This window comes from Bolinopsis microptera, chromosome 12 (assembly GCF_026151205.1).
Source record: "Bolinopsis microptera isolate Bmic1 chromosome 12, MBARI_Bmic_1.0, whole genome shotgun sequence".
Lineage (NCBI taxonomy): Eukaryota > Metazoa > Ctenophora > Tentaculata > Lobata > Bolinopsidae > Bolinopsis > Bolinopsis microptera.
The window spans coordinates 1562969-1579249 of NC_087083.1; the positions used below are offsets into that span (position 1 = coordinate 1562969).

A 16281-nucleotide genomic window follows, 5' to 3' on the forward strand; every position below is an offset into this window, starting at 1 on the left:
TAGGATCCAGAATACCTTCAGACGAGCTTTGAGAGCTTCTTGCCTTGGGGGGCTTTTGAGGGGGCTGTAGGGACAGGTCGTTTTTACGGTCGCACTCATAACAGAGCCACAATCCTTCAGGCGGGAAGAATCCCTTCTCGATTAGTTCTTTAAAAGCGGTCGCTTTTTCTTTCATCTTTTCACAATTGTGCGAACCCTGCATACAAAGCCGACATCTTAAGAGCGGTTGGACTGTCATATCGTTGTGGTATACAGTTGAGCAGGCATCACAATTGGTGTCGAACAGGGACTCGATCTTGAGTATCATTCGGTCACACAGAATCTCCTGGTTCTTGTACAGCTTCTTTTCAGCTTCACGTACTTTAAAACCTAATAGTTGGGCACAGGCTTCGAGAACAGGGGCATTGTGGGCTTTCATATTCTCTAAGTTTGTTTTGTAGGTAGCAGTGGCACTGTAAGAACACAATACTTTCTTGCTGGGTTCATCTGCAAGGTTTAGCAGGCTTCCAATCGCAATCTTTTTGCTTTCTGATTGTTTATTCTTTAAGCCTGCCATTTCAGTTCTTCAAAACAAGATGATATATGTACAATAATCTATGTACCGTGGTCGTATGTAATGTACAATAAGCATGTACTTGGTAGCCGCTTATCAAATATTTTAAAAGATAAGAGAGCTCACTAATTGCTAACAAATGGAAAAATGCAATTTCAAAAAAGAAATGGTTGTACATTTCTAAATATTTAATCCTGATTTTTAACAGAAACTTATAGTTATACACTGGAAAATCACTGCACTTCCCTTAATTGTATAATATGATCATTGATCTGCACAAACCGGATGGCAATATCAAATATATTACCAAACATCATTTGACAGGAAATTGTGTGAACAGACATAATTAATAATTTTGAACGGACATTAAAATGATTATACTTATAGGTTTATAACCTACGTACCAAAGGCAAAACGCGCACCGTTGGACTCGCAGTCGACAGTCTTTGTGCTTTGGAACAAATATTTTACGAGTATATATATCACCGTTAAATTTAATAAAATGAACGCTCGAGACATTCAAACGGGCTTTGTTATTGGATATATTTGGTAATATTTTTATTAATAATATATAAAATAACATGTATAAAATAATAGCACAAACTTTGAATTTACTTTTTTTCTCCAGTGAACTCCACTCTGTTAATTACTTTCTGGGATTTAGCTTCATTAATAATTAACAATCTTACGTCATGTTTTAATATCAAACATGAAACAATTTATTTTAGCGAAATGGAAACAGTTATAATGAGAAAAGCACGAATACTCGTTTTTGAAACTTTATAATTATATGGTTATACTTACAAGTTATAGTTTGCTTTATTATATCCAGAGCCCTTGCGCTTGCAGCTAGTAGTAGTAGCGCGCGCCCGAAGTGTGCAGAAAGATATAGTTATATTTATAAGAACATTTTTATATGCTACTGCCTACTGGTAAGGTAAAAGTAAATTCTTAACCGCTATTTTTTCGTCACAGTCGGAGCAGAGCCCACATTTTAGCCAAAACACCATTTTACTGCAGCGAGTGCAGGATCTCTTCTCTGGGTATACCTCAACCTGTAACACTAACACTAACAGTATCAAACATGTGTTAGTGTTACTAGTGCAAAAAGCACAAAAAGCACGATTTTTACATATGTATAGTACTCTAGTTAAGTTTTTCAAACGCTAATTAGCGCTAACTTAAACTAGCGTTAGCCATCACGTTTTAAGATTGTCGCAGAATAATCCCTTTTTGTATGTAGCACTCAACGTCTTGGACCGTCACTAGTATGTGTATTAATAGCTCCTTCGTGTAGGTAGGTAATATAACACCCGAGTGATCTAATGAAATGTCACGTTACACATCACGTTACCTAACCAGCTGACATTAAACTCGGTATTCTGAGCTCTCTCGGACGGGTCACGTGAAGTGCACGTGACGCATTAAATCATGTCCCTCTACTCTAAATGCATGTAAATGTAATCTACATCCAAATGGTTCGTTGGTTCGTCAGCACCTTGTGACTCATTTCTTATTCTCGATCTCGTGTCTTTGTAAGCTTACACTAAACGGAAACCTGGCCTGCGATTTGTTAGCTTGTTTTAATCGACGCATCTTTGTTGACGAGACATTTATAACTTCTTGGCAGGTACGTGGAAGATGTATTGTAAAGAGGTTTTCTCAAGTTATAAAACTCAGCTACATTCTGGCCTAGTTCTAATCATGAAATATTTATTAGAAGCGGGGTAGTAAGTAATGTGTTTCGTTTTGTTTCGTGTAACTTACTACATAATGTAAATATTACCAATGCAGATTTTAAACTACAGTTAAATCATAACACTAAACCTATGGAAGGCCGTCATAACTTCAGATACATCTGGTTATTAATTGTAAATGTTTTCAGTGACTGAATTTTAAGCAAATTTGAAAGACGATATTGAGAAGAAAACTATTTCCTAATTCCTCTTGTGAAGACTGTATCCTACTCCAAGTTTTCAGGTTTGTGCATATTTTACAGTATTTGGTATTCAGACAACTCAATCTTCCCCCTAAAATTGGTTCTTGATCAGCCACGTAGCTAGCAATGAGGCAGGGAGGGCGTTAAATGTTTTTCACAAAGCTTACTTATGTATTTTAAGGCTATTTATGTGCCCAGATTGCCGGATAATGTGGCAAAAACCGAAAAATGCTTCAATTTTATCAAACATTTTCCCGAGGCTCCGTCCCCTGGCTGTGATCCGGGACTCGCCTGCCTTGTCAGATAATCTTGATAACGAAGCTGTTCTTGATAAGTTAATTACTTAGTTAATATCAGTTAATCAATTCCTCGATTTATTCGAAGGACATCTCCAGCACGCTATTTTTAAGCTGTAAGATAAAGAAACTCACGCGGAGTATATCAAATTTCAGTGATAAGAAGTACAGGATCAAAACAACTTATTCGAGCAACTACTTCCTAACTGTAATCTATCTTGTGAAGACTATATCCTACCCCAGGTTATTGCAGGTTTGTTAATATTTTACGGTATATAGACAACTCAATCTCTCATTCTATATAAGTTTTTGATTGATTAATTTGTTGATTTATTTGAGGGACATCTAAGTTAGTACCATCTTAGAATACGACAGCTCCAGCACGCTATTTTTAAGCTGTAAGATAAAGAAACTCACGCGGAGTATATCAAATTTCAGTGATAAGAAGTACAGGATCAAAACAACTTATTCGAGCAACTATACTTCCTAGCTGTAATCTATCTTGTGAAGACTATTATATATCCTACCCCAGGTTATTGCAGGTTTGTGAACGTTTTATAGGATTTAATTTAGACGATATAATATTCCTTCTGTGATCAATCATTATTAATTATCAATTACATGCCAAATTTCAGTTAACTAATTGCGATTGAATTACGGCACAGCTAATGTTACATTATTATAAGCTACACTCTACACTCTACAGCTGCCATGAATGCGCCGCTTTAAAAGTATAAATATAAGAAAGTAACATGGAGTATATTTCAGGTTTTGGTTCAAAGAAACAGCGGATCAAACCAACTCATATTCCATCTTAACAGTCTGTAAATCTTATAGCTCTGAACATCAGGTACCAAAATAGAATGATTCATTTATATAATTTTAATGATTGTTCAGGTGGGAAATAACTATCATTGAACCGCGATACTAAATTAATGATGAATCATGAAAGTATACTAGTCTGAGAAAAATTGATATGGAGTATGGACTAAGAAATTTCAGATCCGAAAAGGCTATAACCGGGAAGCATTTAATCTAAAATTAACACAGAAATTGGGTACAATCCGACCGGCTATTAACTTGACTCATGAATGTTATGTAATTTTTGCAATATATAACGATAAAATGAGCATCTACATTCTTCATGTAGAACTAGAAGCGCCACAATTTTTGGGAAAAGGGGTTACAAAAGGGTGCATAATAAATATTGTTATTAATTTTTGGAATCAACACACTGCTTTATACAAAAATAATCGTCTCTTTTCAACAAAGTAATACAAATTGTATCAGCTCTTATTATTTGACGCTGCTCCTAATATATTATAATTCGAAAAGATCTGGCTTTTGACGCAACAGTTACAAATTTATATAACTACTGTTTTATAGGCCAATAAGGAAACACACCACTGAAACAAACCTCGGACCCTCTATTCAATACAAGGCACTAAACGCAAAACGACCACTGAACGACCACTGAACAAGTAAGTCATTAAAAATATTAATTGAAATTTGATAATTATGTACCACGAGAGCTGTGTGATAATATAAGAACCTTGATACGCGCGAAAAGTGGCATGCAACGTATGTCAATAAGAACCTATGTTGATCCTGGAATGTTGGATCTTTCAATCTGCATCAATCCCCTTACAGCTGATTTCATTTCAGAGATATCAATTGATCAACAATGGATAACTATTTGGAAAATGGAAAACAAATATACGAAGAATATTGCTCAACATCTGAAAACCTGCCCACAATGCTTCCAAGAGCACCAGAGCAGACCTACATTGATGTATATCCAGATGAAGATCAGCCTGGTCCCAGCTTTACAGATGACAGACGACATCAATTAGACTACGAGACTGAAGTTAAGGTGTATAGGGCTTTGGAAGAGGTAGATGGAAACTTCATTGTTCTTCACAGTTTCAAATACACGCATCATCAATATCGTTTGTGTGCAGGTAAAAGTCATATCCGAAAAGGATGTTCTAATTGTAAAGGCAAAAATGCAGAAAATCAGGAGGGGGAAAGTGACTTTCTCATCATTTGTGCGGACAGTTTCATTATCATCGAGGTAAAGAACATGGATAATGTTGGAGAGGTTTTGGAATGTGAACCAGACTTCCACCTGTGTTCAATTGGCGAGGACTGGCAACCTCAGTGTAACAGAGACCAGCAGTTGAAAGCATTAATCGGAACGTTCCAGAAATCAGCCAAACAAAGAAACAAGATTGTGGAACTGATCAAGTGTATTGATAAGGATGCAAAAATTCTTCAGTTTACTGCCTATCCTAATTTTAGTAAACAGTTTAAAGATGAGTTTAAATTTAGTGAGATTACAGAACTCCGGTTAAGTGACGATGAACTGTCAACTATCATATTTGAAGAGGACCTTTGTCGCAACAAACTTGAAGACTTAAGGAAATCCTCGAAACATTCGGTGACAATAGAGTCGACAAGTTTGACAGAGCAGTCGTATCTACAGGAAAACTGGCTTTCTCGTTTAGTAAGTTGCTTTTCTCGCTGCTGCAAAAAAGACGCTGTTACAGATGACACGAGTAGCGAACTAGAATTATCAAACTCAGACACTGAGTTATCTAACTCAGACACTGATTCAAACAGGAAATTATTCAAATCAGACGAGAATTTATCTACTTTTGTTGCTCGGTGGGCAGCAAATGTAACTCTGGCCAATTATTCATCTTCAGATTCCCATGAGAGAGTAAGGAACATTTTGTTAGCTATTTGGGCCACAGAGAGAAACACGTGTGATAAATCCAAGTGCAGTTTAGGACGATGTATTATGGATGTCAACAAACAACTTAAGGAAGGTCGCATTACTTTTGAGCCTAAAAAAGGTAAAAACCGTAATCAAAATCCCGCAGTTGTCAAAGCTCCCGATGTTATCAGAAACAATTCTAATGTGGAAAACCTAACAGTAGAACAACACAATGCTTTTGAGTCAAAAGAGAATTTGTTGTTGATTAACGGTCCCGCAGGGGCGGGCAAAACTGTCATATTGTGTGGTAAAATACTGCAACTGTTAGAGTCTGATAAGAACAATAAAGTTGTGGTATTTAAGTTTACTGGAGAAGGGAACAATTCACAGCATTATCAAAGTGCGTTAGATAACGCTAGTATAAAATACGAACTGATACGCACAGATGAAGATGATGACACTCCAGAACAACTTGCTAATCTTATAACAGAGTGTTTGTGTAATGTTATTATTGTGGAGATACCAGGTTATAAAGATACCACATATTTAACAGATAGACTCAGTGTACTAAGTGGTTATAATTTGTTTGTTGATGATATACAGGCAGTTATTGATTACGATACCACAGCTGAAAAGTGCACTTTATTGATTAACAAGTTAAAAGACTTATCAGCAGATAAGATTGTGTGGATAGCATGTGACATTGTCCAGGTTTGGTCGGTATATAACACAGATCTCATTTCAATGGTAGCTAATGTGTTTACTGATATATTAGCACCTCATCAGAGGACTACTTTATCTAGTAACTTGAGAAATACACATGATTTATCGAATATTTTATCTGTAATCAGAGATCAATTCGTTAAATTATGTTCTCTTAAAACAGATATTTTAGATATTATTTTACCTTCACAATCACCTGGACACTTTATACACGGTACATTACCTGTTATACATGTTTTTAATGATTATAATGTTGATAGTATTGTACGTGTTATTAATATTGATTTAGATAGATTGTGTGCTACACATGAATTAAATTATTCTGATATAGGTATAGTATATTCTGATTACACTAATAGTAGTGTAGTATCACTAGTTAAGAAGAGTGTTAATATGAGATGTAATGACACTGCTAGTAAGATTGCAGTGTGTCACAGTAGGTATTGTGCCTCTAGTGAGTGGCCTGCTGTAATAGTACTGTGTGAAGTGTGGGGTAGTGAGGAGAAGGACCTGACTACACTTTACTTAGCGTTATCAAGAGCACGTGTACACTGCTCTGTTGTTATATACCCAGAGGAGGGTGATACATTAGACGAATCACCTTACATGTTACATTTGTTACATAAACTGAGTAACTACGCTCGTATTATATGGTATAAGAATTGATGTTATTGTGTAATAACGTTAGTGGGTGACTAGTTCTATTGTTATGAAACATGTATACATAAGCCTTTAGAATTAGTGTGTGATTGCAAAGCTGAGTGAACTCTTATTACGAACTAATTACCGATTTTTGAAAACATTGAGAATTTGACCAAGCTGGGACTCGATCTCGCTACGTCCGGGCTAGACAGACAGATAAGGCTTATGCTTAACCGATTGCGCCACTGTGCTGATAACAATACAAACATATTAAGCTAGCAATTGAGCGTTATTTTGCAAATAATTTCACCCACTAACCAAACTTAACTATTCGTTATTGTAGTTATTAATATAATGCTAATTACTATGAAATTACTATCCACTATAGAATGTGTTATCATTCATTTTATCTGTCTTTCAGTGAAATGAAAGTGTTTTAAATCATAACAGATGTAGTCTACTTTGATTTTGCCAAAGCATTTGACTCGGTTAACCATGATCTTATATTATTTAAGCTAAAGAGCAAATTTGGTATTGATGGGAGGCTACTGAAATTCATCACTGATTATCTAAGAGACAGGCAACAACAGGTCTTGATAAGTGGCAAGTTTTCTTCTATGAGAAACGCCCAGTCTGGTGTACCTCAAGGGTCAATTTTGGGACCATTGCTGTTCATTATGTTCATTGATGATATATCAGTGGGGATTTCACCAGGCACACAACTGTCACTGTATGCCGATGATACTAAAATTTGGCGTAAGATTGTTTCGGAGTCTGATATCCTGCGACTGCAGAAGGACATTGATTATCTCCATGACTGGTCACTTTCTAATAAAATGAGATTTCATCCCGACAAATGTAAGGTCCTCACCGTCGCAGGACGGATATCCGAAACAGTTTCCCTCCTTAGTGTCCTACCACTCTTTAACTTTGTATACTCCATGGGAAGAATCACACTTGACTATGTTGATCATGAAAAGGATCTGGGTGTAATTGTGACATCAAATCTCGATTGGAAAGATCAGTGCTCCAAAGTCCTTTCTAAGGCAAACCAAAAATTAGGCATGGCGAGAAGAAATTGTTATTTTGTCCAAGACGTAAATCGTCGTAGAGTACTGTATCTCACTTTAGTGAGGAGCCTATTTGAGCATTGCTCGGTTATATGGAGACCAGTCACAAAATCCCAGATAAGCAAGCTGGAGGGCCTCCAAAAGCGTGCTATTAAGTGGATTCTTCACGAGGAGTATATGAGTTATCCACCATCCACATACATTCAAAAATGCAGACAGCTGAAGATTATGCCGATTGAAGACCGCTTTGACTTCTTGGATCTCATCTTCTTCTTTAAAATTGTGAAGCAACATATACCTGTCACTTTACCCTCATATTTGCAACCATTTCAAGGCCACTCAAGGCTCAGAAATAGTCACATGGACTCTCTATGTTTTGTAAGCTCTATCTCACCTCGAGCAAGCTCCAACGCTTTTGCCAAGAATTTCTTCTATAGGACCCACACTAAGTGGAATCACATTCCTCTAGATATCCGTGAGATAGAGAGTATCACTGATTTTAAAAGTAAACTTTCCACTTACATGTGGGGGAAAATTATCCCGGTGGATTCGGACTCTGAACTTGACTATTCAATAGAAACAAATCCGTAAAATAGTTTATTCAAGATTATCTATTCTTGCTGTCTGCATTCACATATTTCTCAATTTCATCTCACAGCACAATATTTTATGAATTGATTGAATGGGTGTGTGATTTTGTTTAAAGTAACTTATTACAATTTTATAAGGGCCCATGCTTGTGCAGGAGCTGCATTTGCACTCATTATCTGTGTTTTGGTGACCCTCAGGTCCTTTGGTTACATACATTTTGTCCGAGACAATTTCAACTTTGACAATCCATGCTTAGAGGACAATATTATATTTAACTAATTCATTGTGTAAACTTGTATGTAATTTGACTGATTTGAAAGATTTCAATAAAAAAAAATGTTTCGTATGATTTAGGGTTGACCAGATTTAGCATAATGTCTAGGTTGAGGTCTAAACAACCTAGTCGGAAAACAAAAAATCTTACCTTTACATATGAATGACTAATAAAGAAAATGACGAATGACGAGACGCAATTGCCAAATTAATTTAATAAATGTAAAGTACAAAAACAGAATTAAATACCAATTCTACACGACAATCTATGATAAACACTTCGTGAATTTGCTGAAAATTGTGAAGTCGTTAGATTTAGAAGCTTAAACTTAAGCAGCAAAATCAGAAAATATAAGCTAATAATTATAACCGTAAGTGTAAGCTCTCCGACAAAATGATGAAATCATTACTGTAATGTAGTAACGGTCAACTGATAAAAAAGAACTAAGCACACGGACCATAATATCAGGAAACACTCTGTCCGGAGAGTTTACTCGCCAACGGATTGACCAATCACACCACATAGAGCTCCCTATTAGTGGAGACAGACCACGTGACTGTAGACGCGACATCGTATTGGTCAAACCAGTAAAACACATACGACTACGAGCAGTTCCCGCCTTTTATCTCTATTTCCTATCCGCTAATCTTTCAAAATTTATCGTTTGTTTATTTTACATCTGTACCTTACAAGACTTTTTTGTGGCGGACCAATTTGCGACGACCGAAATTTTGGCGGTCCGAAAATATGGCGAAATTGAACAAAAACCGTCACATTTCGGACGTCACAGAAAATAAGGGTATTTTTCATCATTTTGTTTTCAGACACAAAGGAAATTCAAAATTTTCTAAAAATCGGTAAAATCATGTTGAAACAAAATGAAACTTATAAATCGATTTCTTCATCTTCCTCTAAGGGGTCCGGCTCGACTCTTTCAGTTTCACGCTGTTCTCCAGTGTACTCCCAGGAGTAAGGTTCTCGGATAAGCTGCTTCATCTTGTACACGATGTCTCCGAGGCCTTTGAAAGTAAGTTTCAACTTGATTTCCAATCCACCGGAGGGTATAGGGGAACGACGGTGTCTGCTATCCTCAACAACTCCATTAATTTCACCACCGTGGCACATGAAATAGTGACAATGTTTACTAACTTCTAACGGAATATGTCCGACGGTTACCAACTGTGGAACAAGCAAACCTCTTCCGTCCTTTATCCGCTTCACGGCACACGCATACCGATCATGTTGAAGAGACACATCGTTAGTTTCCCGATGGATAGTAAACTTCTCACCATCGTAGATATCAGTCCATGTGATTACTTTTCCGGAACAAGATCCTTTTTAAATTGACTTGAGTAATAAGATGATTACTGATTAGTGCTGATTTTAGTATTTCAATCTAAAATCTAAATTTTACTCTACTGATCAATGACAGTATATCTGCATCACATGACTTATTGAGTTTGATATTAAATTGTTTATCTTGACTTAGTCTCTTATAAGACGTTTATGTTAGCACATAAATGTAATTTATTGTAAATTTAAAACGTATTACTTGACATTAAATTCATCATGGAATATTGTGTTTATTTGTCCCACCATCATATAACTAACTTTTCAAGAACAAAATGAATCGATGAAGCCACAATTATTGGAATAAGCTAAAAATAATGCGACGGATTCTATTACGACGACCGAAATTTTGGCGGTCCGAAAATATGGCGAAATTTCGGGAAAACCGTCGCATTTCGTACGTTATGAAAAAGTCTTGTAAGGTAATCGTTCATATTAGAATTCTGGGTAATCTTTATTTTCTCAAAGTCGGTTATTATCTTGGAGCCAAATAACATGATAAATTACAGCTTTCATTTATGGAACCATCAATTTCAAAGTCATGATCACCATTATAACAATCAGAGTACTTGCTATCTGATATGATCTATTGATTAAAAATACTGCGATCAATCGAAATGTATTTTAGCTAAAGAATAAAGGCATACCTGCCATTGATTATTATTAACATATCACAAATCTTTCTGTCACGGAGTTTTTATTAACAGGAAGCGATGTGTAACAAACAATATGTAAATCACAGTGCTGGCAAGCACGACCGCCGCCATTATCACAGTGCTGATCACAAGCACGACCGCCGCCATTATCACAGTGCTGATCACAAGCACGACCGCCGCCATTATCACAGTGCTAATCACAAGCACGACCGCCGCCATTATAATCCCCATACTATTACCTTGATTCACGATGTCAATCCTTCGCATCTCGCCGATCTGCATACGGTTGCGAGAAGAATTATTTGATGCGCGGCGCGACCCAGTAGTGCATCGCGCTACAAACTATTACCCTCATACTATTATACCCCCTTTACTCTTTTCCAGGCATTAAGACTCATCGAAAGTCGTTCAGCAGGCATATTTTAAGTTCAAAACATTTTAATTCGATGTCAAAGATGACAGCTAGGAGTAAGAAATAGTTATGTAAAGGATTTTAAGAAAGTTGCGCAAAATCAAAAATACGCGCCAGCACTGTTATACGAAATTCGGTAAAAACTCCAAATCGCCATATTCAGGTGCCTTAAAAACCACGTTAAAATTGAGTTGGAGATCTGAAATTTTGCAGGGCAGCTAAATGTTAACCAAATCGACTGCAAACAAAGTTTTAAGTTTCAGGAGTGTCGGGAAGTGGATTTTCTGGAACCCATGTTTTACAACATGGAAAAAGCGAGCGACCGATTTCATTCTCGAATCTTGGTATCATTTTTAACGGGTGATACTCGTAAAATATCTGTTCCATATATAAATATTGGACAGGACCGTCGACGAGTCCAACTCGGCGCGCGTCCTGGTAGGTTGTAAACCTACAGTATCATTTTGCATTTGCGGACGGTTATTCAAATTAATATCATTTCCTTTTGTTTGGGAAAGAGAGACACTGGCAGCGGTCCACTTTGATCTACCCATGATTATGGGTTTTGGTCAAATTATAAATATAAAATAATTGTTGTACTTAATATAAAAACCAAAGTATACTTGTAGGTTTACAACCTACCAGGACGCGCGCCGAGTTGGACTCGTATACGGTATGGAACAAATATTTTACGAGTATCACCCGTTAAAAGTATACAAGATATTCTGCAAAATACAGTTCATCAAGATTTTAAAGTAGATTACCTGGGACCTCAGGCTATAATGTTGATAGACGTATAGATAATAATAAAGATGCAGCGGAATGACAGGCTGAGCTGACGAGCGTGCTAAATCACTATATAGTCGATCTTTGAGATTTTTCTAAAAGGGCCCCTGACCGTTAAAATTTACCTGATTCGATGTATTTTTGAACACTGATTCCGAATCACCCAACATGACAATCAACTTGATTGACGATGTCAATCCGTCGAGATCGATGCTAGAAGAACGACGATGCTAGCAAGAATGCTAGTTCGCGCGGCGCGTCGAAGCGGCGAAGTCCTCCAACAATTAACATGACATAGGGTTAATATGCTCCCCTCCCTTGCCACTAGCGATATATCGGCGAAAAACTGTCTCGATCACGTGATATGATCTTAACGGGTGATACTCGTAAAATATTTGTTTCAAATATTTGTTACAAATACAAGACCGTCGACGAGTCCAACTCGGCGCTCGTCTTGGTAGGTTATAAACCTACAAGATATGACCATGTAAGGAAGTTGGTATAATTTCTCGTTAGGGTTATATATAGGCCCTAGGCCTATATACTTATAGGCCTAGGGTTTTAGCATATTATGCTTCAGTTTATAAGGATTGGGATCAGATTTGGAGGACTTCGCCGCTTCGACGCGCCGCGCAAACTAGCATTCGATCGTTGCTCTGCTTCGCAGAGCAACGATCTCGACGGATTGACATGGTCAATCAAGGATCAGATTAGATCACTCATTAGATGGTTAGGGTTTCGAATAGTCATTATGCCTTCAGAGCCACCTTGAGGACGTGTTAAAAAAGTCACGTGACAGTCGAGTGTAGAGTGATTAATTATCATCCTGAGTGCTGAGCGCCGCCCAGTAAAAAGTGAAGGGAGGATCTCTATCAAATCTCTTCAGCAGATGACTTGTGTCTAATGTTCTTGTTACTGAGCGCCGCCCAGTAAAAAGTGAAGGGAGGCGATCTCTATCAAATCTCTTCAGCAGATGACTTGTGTCTAATGTTCTTGTTGCTGAGCGCCGCCCAGTAAAAAGTGAAGGGAGGCGATCTCTATCAAATCCTTCAGCAGATGACTTGTGTCTAATGTTCTTGTTGCTGAGTGCTGAGCGCCGCCCAGTAAAAAGTGAAGGGAGGCGATCTCTATCAAATCTCTTCAGCAGATGACTTGTGTCTAATGTTCTTGTTGCTGAGCGCCGCCCAGTAAAAAGTGAAGGGAGGCGATCTCTATCAAATCCTTCAGCAGATGACTTGTGTCTAATGTTCTTGTTGCTGAGCGCCGCCCAGTAAAAAGTGAAGGGAGGCGATCTCTATCAAATCCTTCAGCAGATGACTTGTGTCTAATGTTCTTGTTGCTGAGCGCCGCCCAGTAAAAAGTGAAGGGAGGCGATCTCTATCAAATCTCTTCAGCAGATGACTTGTGTCTAATGTTCTTGTTGCTGAGCGCCGCCCAGTAAAAAGTGAAGGGAGGATCTCTATCAAATCTCTTCAGCAGATGACTTGTGTCTAATGTTCTTGTTGCTGAGCGCCGCCCAGTAAAAAGTGAAGGGAGGCGATCTCTATCAAATCCTTCAGCAGATGACTTGTGTCTAATGTTCTTGTTGCTGAGCGCCGCCCAGTAAAAAGTGAAGGGAGGCGATCTCTATCAAATCCTTCAGCAGATGACTTGTGTCTAATGTTCTTGTTGCTGAGCGCCGCCCAGTAAAAAGTGAAGGGAGGCGATCTCTATCAAATCCTTCAGCAGATGACTTGTGTCTAATGTTCTTGTTGCTGAGCGCCGCCCAGTAAAAAGTGAAGGGAGGCGATCTCTATCAAATCTCTTCAGCAGATGACTTGTGTCTAATGTTCTTGTTGCTGAGCGCCGCCCAGTAAAAAGTGAAGGGAGGCGATCTCTATCAAATCCCTTCAGCAGATGACTTGTGTCTAATGTTCTTGTTGCTGAGCGCCGCCCAGTAAAAAGTGAAGGGAGGCGATCTCTATCAAATCCCTTCAGCAGATGACTTGTGTCTAATGTTCTTGTTGCTGAGCGCCGCCCAGTAAAAAGTGAAGGGAGGCGATCTCTATCAAATCTCTTCAGCAGATGACTTGTGTCTAATGTTCTTGTTGCTGAGCGCCGCCCAGTAAAAAGTGAAGGGAGGCGATCTCTATCAAATCTCTTCAGCAGATGACTTGTGTCTAATGTTCTTGTTGCTGAGCGCCGCCCAGTAAAAAGTGAAGGGAGGCGATCTCAATCAAATCTCTTCAGCAGATGACTTGTGTCTAATGTTCTTGTTGCTGAGCGCCGCCCAGTAAAAAGTGAAGGGAGGCGATCTCTATCAAATCTCTTCAGCAGATGACTTGTGTCTAATGTTCTTGTTGCTGAGCGCCGCCCAGTAAAAAGTGAAGGGAGGCGATCTCTATCAAATCCCTTCAGCAGATGACTTGTGTCTAATGTTCTTGTTGCTGAGCGCCGCCCAGTAAAAAGTGAAGGGAGGCGATCTCTATCAAATCTCTTCAGCAGATGACTTGTGTCTAATGTTCTTGTTGCTGAGCGCCGCCCAGTAAAAAGTGAAGGGAGGCGATCTCTATCAAATCTCTTCAGCAGATGACTTGTGTCTAATGTTCTTGTTGCTGAGCGCCGCCCAGTAAAAAGTGAAGGGAGGCGATCTCTATCAAATCTCTTCAGCAGATGACTTGTGTCTAATGTTCTTGTTGCTGAGCGCCGCCCAGTAAAAAGTGAAGGGAGGCGATCTCTATCAAATCCCTTCAGCAGATGACTTGTGTCTAATGTTCTTGTTGCTGAGCGCCGCCCAGTAAAAAGTGAAGGGAGGCGATCTCTATCAAATCTCTTCAGCAGATGACTTGTGTCTAATGTTCTTGTTGCTGAGCGCCGCCCAGTAAAAAGTGAAGGGAGGCGATCTCTATCAAATCTCTTCAGCAGATGACTTGTGTCTAATGTTCTTGTTGCTGAGCGCCGCCCGGTAAAAAGTGAAGGGAGGCGATCTCTATCAAATCTCTTCAGCAGATGACTTGTGTCTAATGTTCTTGTTGCTGAGCGCCGCCCAGTAAAAAGTGAAGGGAGGCGATCTCTATCAAATCTCTTCAGCAGATGACTTGTGTCTAATGTTCTTGTTGCTGAGCGCCGCCCAGTAAAAAGTGAAGGGAGGCGATCTCTATCAAATCCCTTCAGCAGATGACTTGTGTCTAATGTTCTTGTTGCTGAGCGCCGCCCAGTAAAAAGTGAAGGGAGGCGATCTCTATCAAATCTCTTCAGCAGATGACTTGTGTCTAATGTTCTTGTTGCTGAGCGCCGCCCAGTAAAAAGTGAAGGGAGGCGATCTCTATCAAATCTCTTCAGCAGATGACTTGTGTCTAATGTTCTTGTTACTGAGCGCCGCCCAGTAAAAAGTGAAGGGAGGCGATCTCTATCAAATCTCTTCAGCAGATGACTTGTGTCTAATGTTCTTGTTGCTGAGCGCCGCCCAGTAAAAAGTGAAGGGAGGCGATCTCTATCAAATCCCTTCAGCAGATGACTTGTGTCTAATGTTCTTGTTGCTGAGCGCCGCCCAGTAAAAAGTGAAGGGAGGCGATCTCTATCAAATCTCTTCAGCAGATGACTTGTGTCTAATGTTCTTGTTGCTGAGCGCCGCCCAGTAAAAAGTGAAGGGAGGCGATCTCTATCAAATCTCTTCAGCAGATGACTTGTGTCTAATGTTCTTGTTGCTGAGCGCCGCCCAGTAAAAAGTGAAGGGAGGCGATCTCTATCAAATCTCTTCAGCAGATGACTTGTGTCTAATGTTCTTGTTACTGAGCGCCGCCCAGTAAAAAGTGAAGGGAGGCGATCTCTATCAAATCTCTTCAGCAGATGACTTGTGTCTAATGTTCTTGTTGCTGAGCGCCGCCCAGTAAAAAGTGAAGGGAGGCGATCTCTATCAAATCTCTTCAGCAGAAGATGACTTGTGTCTAATGTTCTTGTTGCTGAGCGCCGCCCAGTAAAAAGTGAAGGGAGGCGATCTCTATCAAATCTCTTCAGCAGATGACTTGTGTCTAATGTTCTTGTTGCTGAGCGCCGCCCAGTAAAAAGTGAAGGGAGGCGATCTCTATCAAATCTCTTCAGCAGATGACTTGTGTCTAATGTTCTTGTTGCTGAGCGCCGCCCAGTAAAAAGTGAAGGGAGGGCGATCTCTATCAAATCTCTTCAGCAGATGACTTGTGTCTAATGTTTTTGTTGCTGAGGCCGACGGAGTGAACATCAGAACATGGCAATATTCAATATTATCATCAACATGTCGAACAATTGGATCCAC

General features: G+C 39.0%; 2 long non-coding RNA genes across 2 annotated transcripts; both read left to right on the top strand.

Annotated features, from left to right (window-relative positions):
- Positions 1-2071: 2071 nt before the first annotated feature.
- Positions 2072-3301, top strand: LOC134823965 (uncharacterized). Its single transcript, XR_010161329.1, has 4 exons — positions 2072-2183; positions 2439-2533; positions 2945-3041; positions 3227-3301. It is a non-coding gene; the product is annotated as an uncharacterized LOC134823965 (long non-coding RNA).
- A 252-nt stretch (positions 3302-3553) lies between these two features.
- On the top strand, positions 3554-5185 carry LOC134823966 (uncharacterized). The gene is made up of 3 exons (XR_010161330.1): positions 3554-3638; positions 4175-4269; positions 4454-5185. It is a non-coding gene; the product is annotated as an uncharacterized LOC134823966 (long non-coding RNA).
- The last annotated feature ends 11096 nt before the right edge of the window (positions 5186-16281 follow it).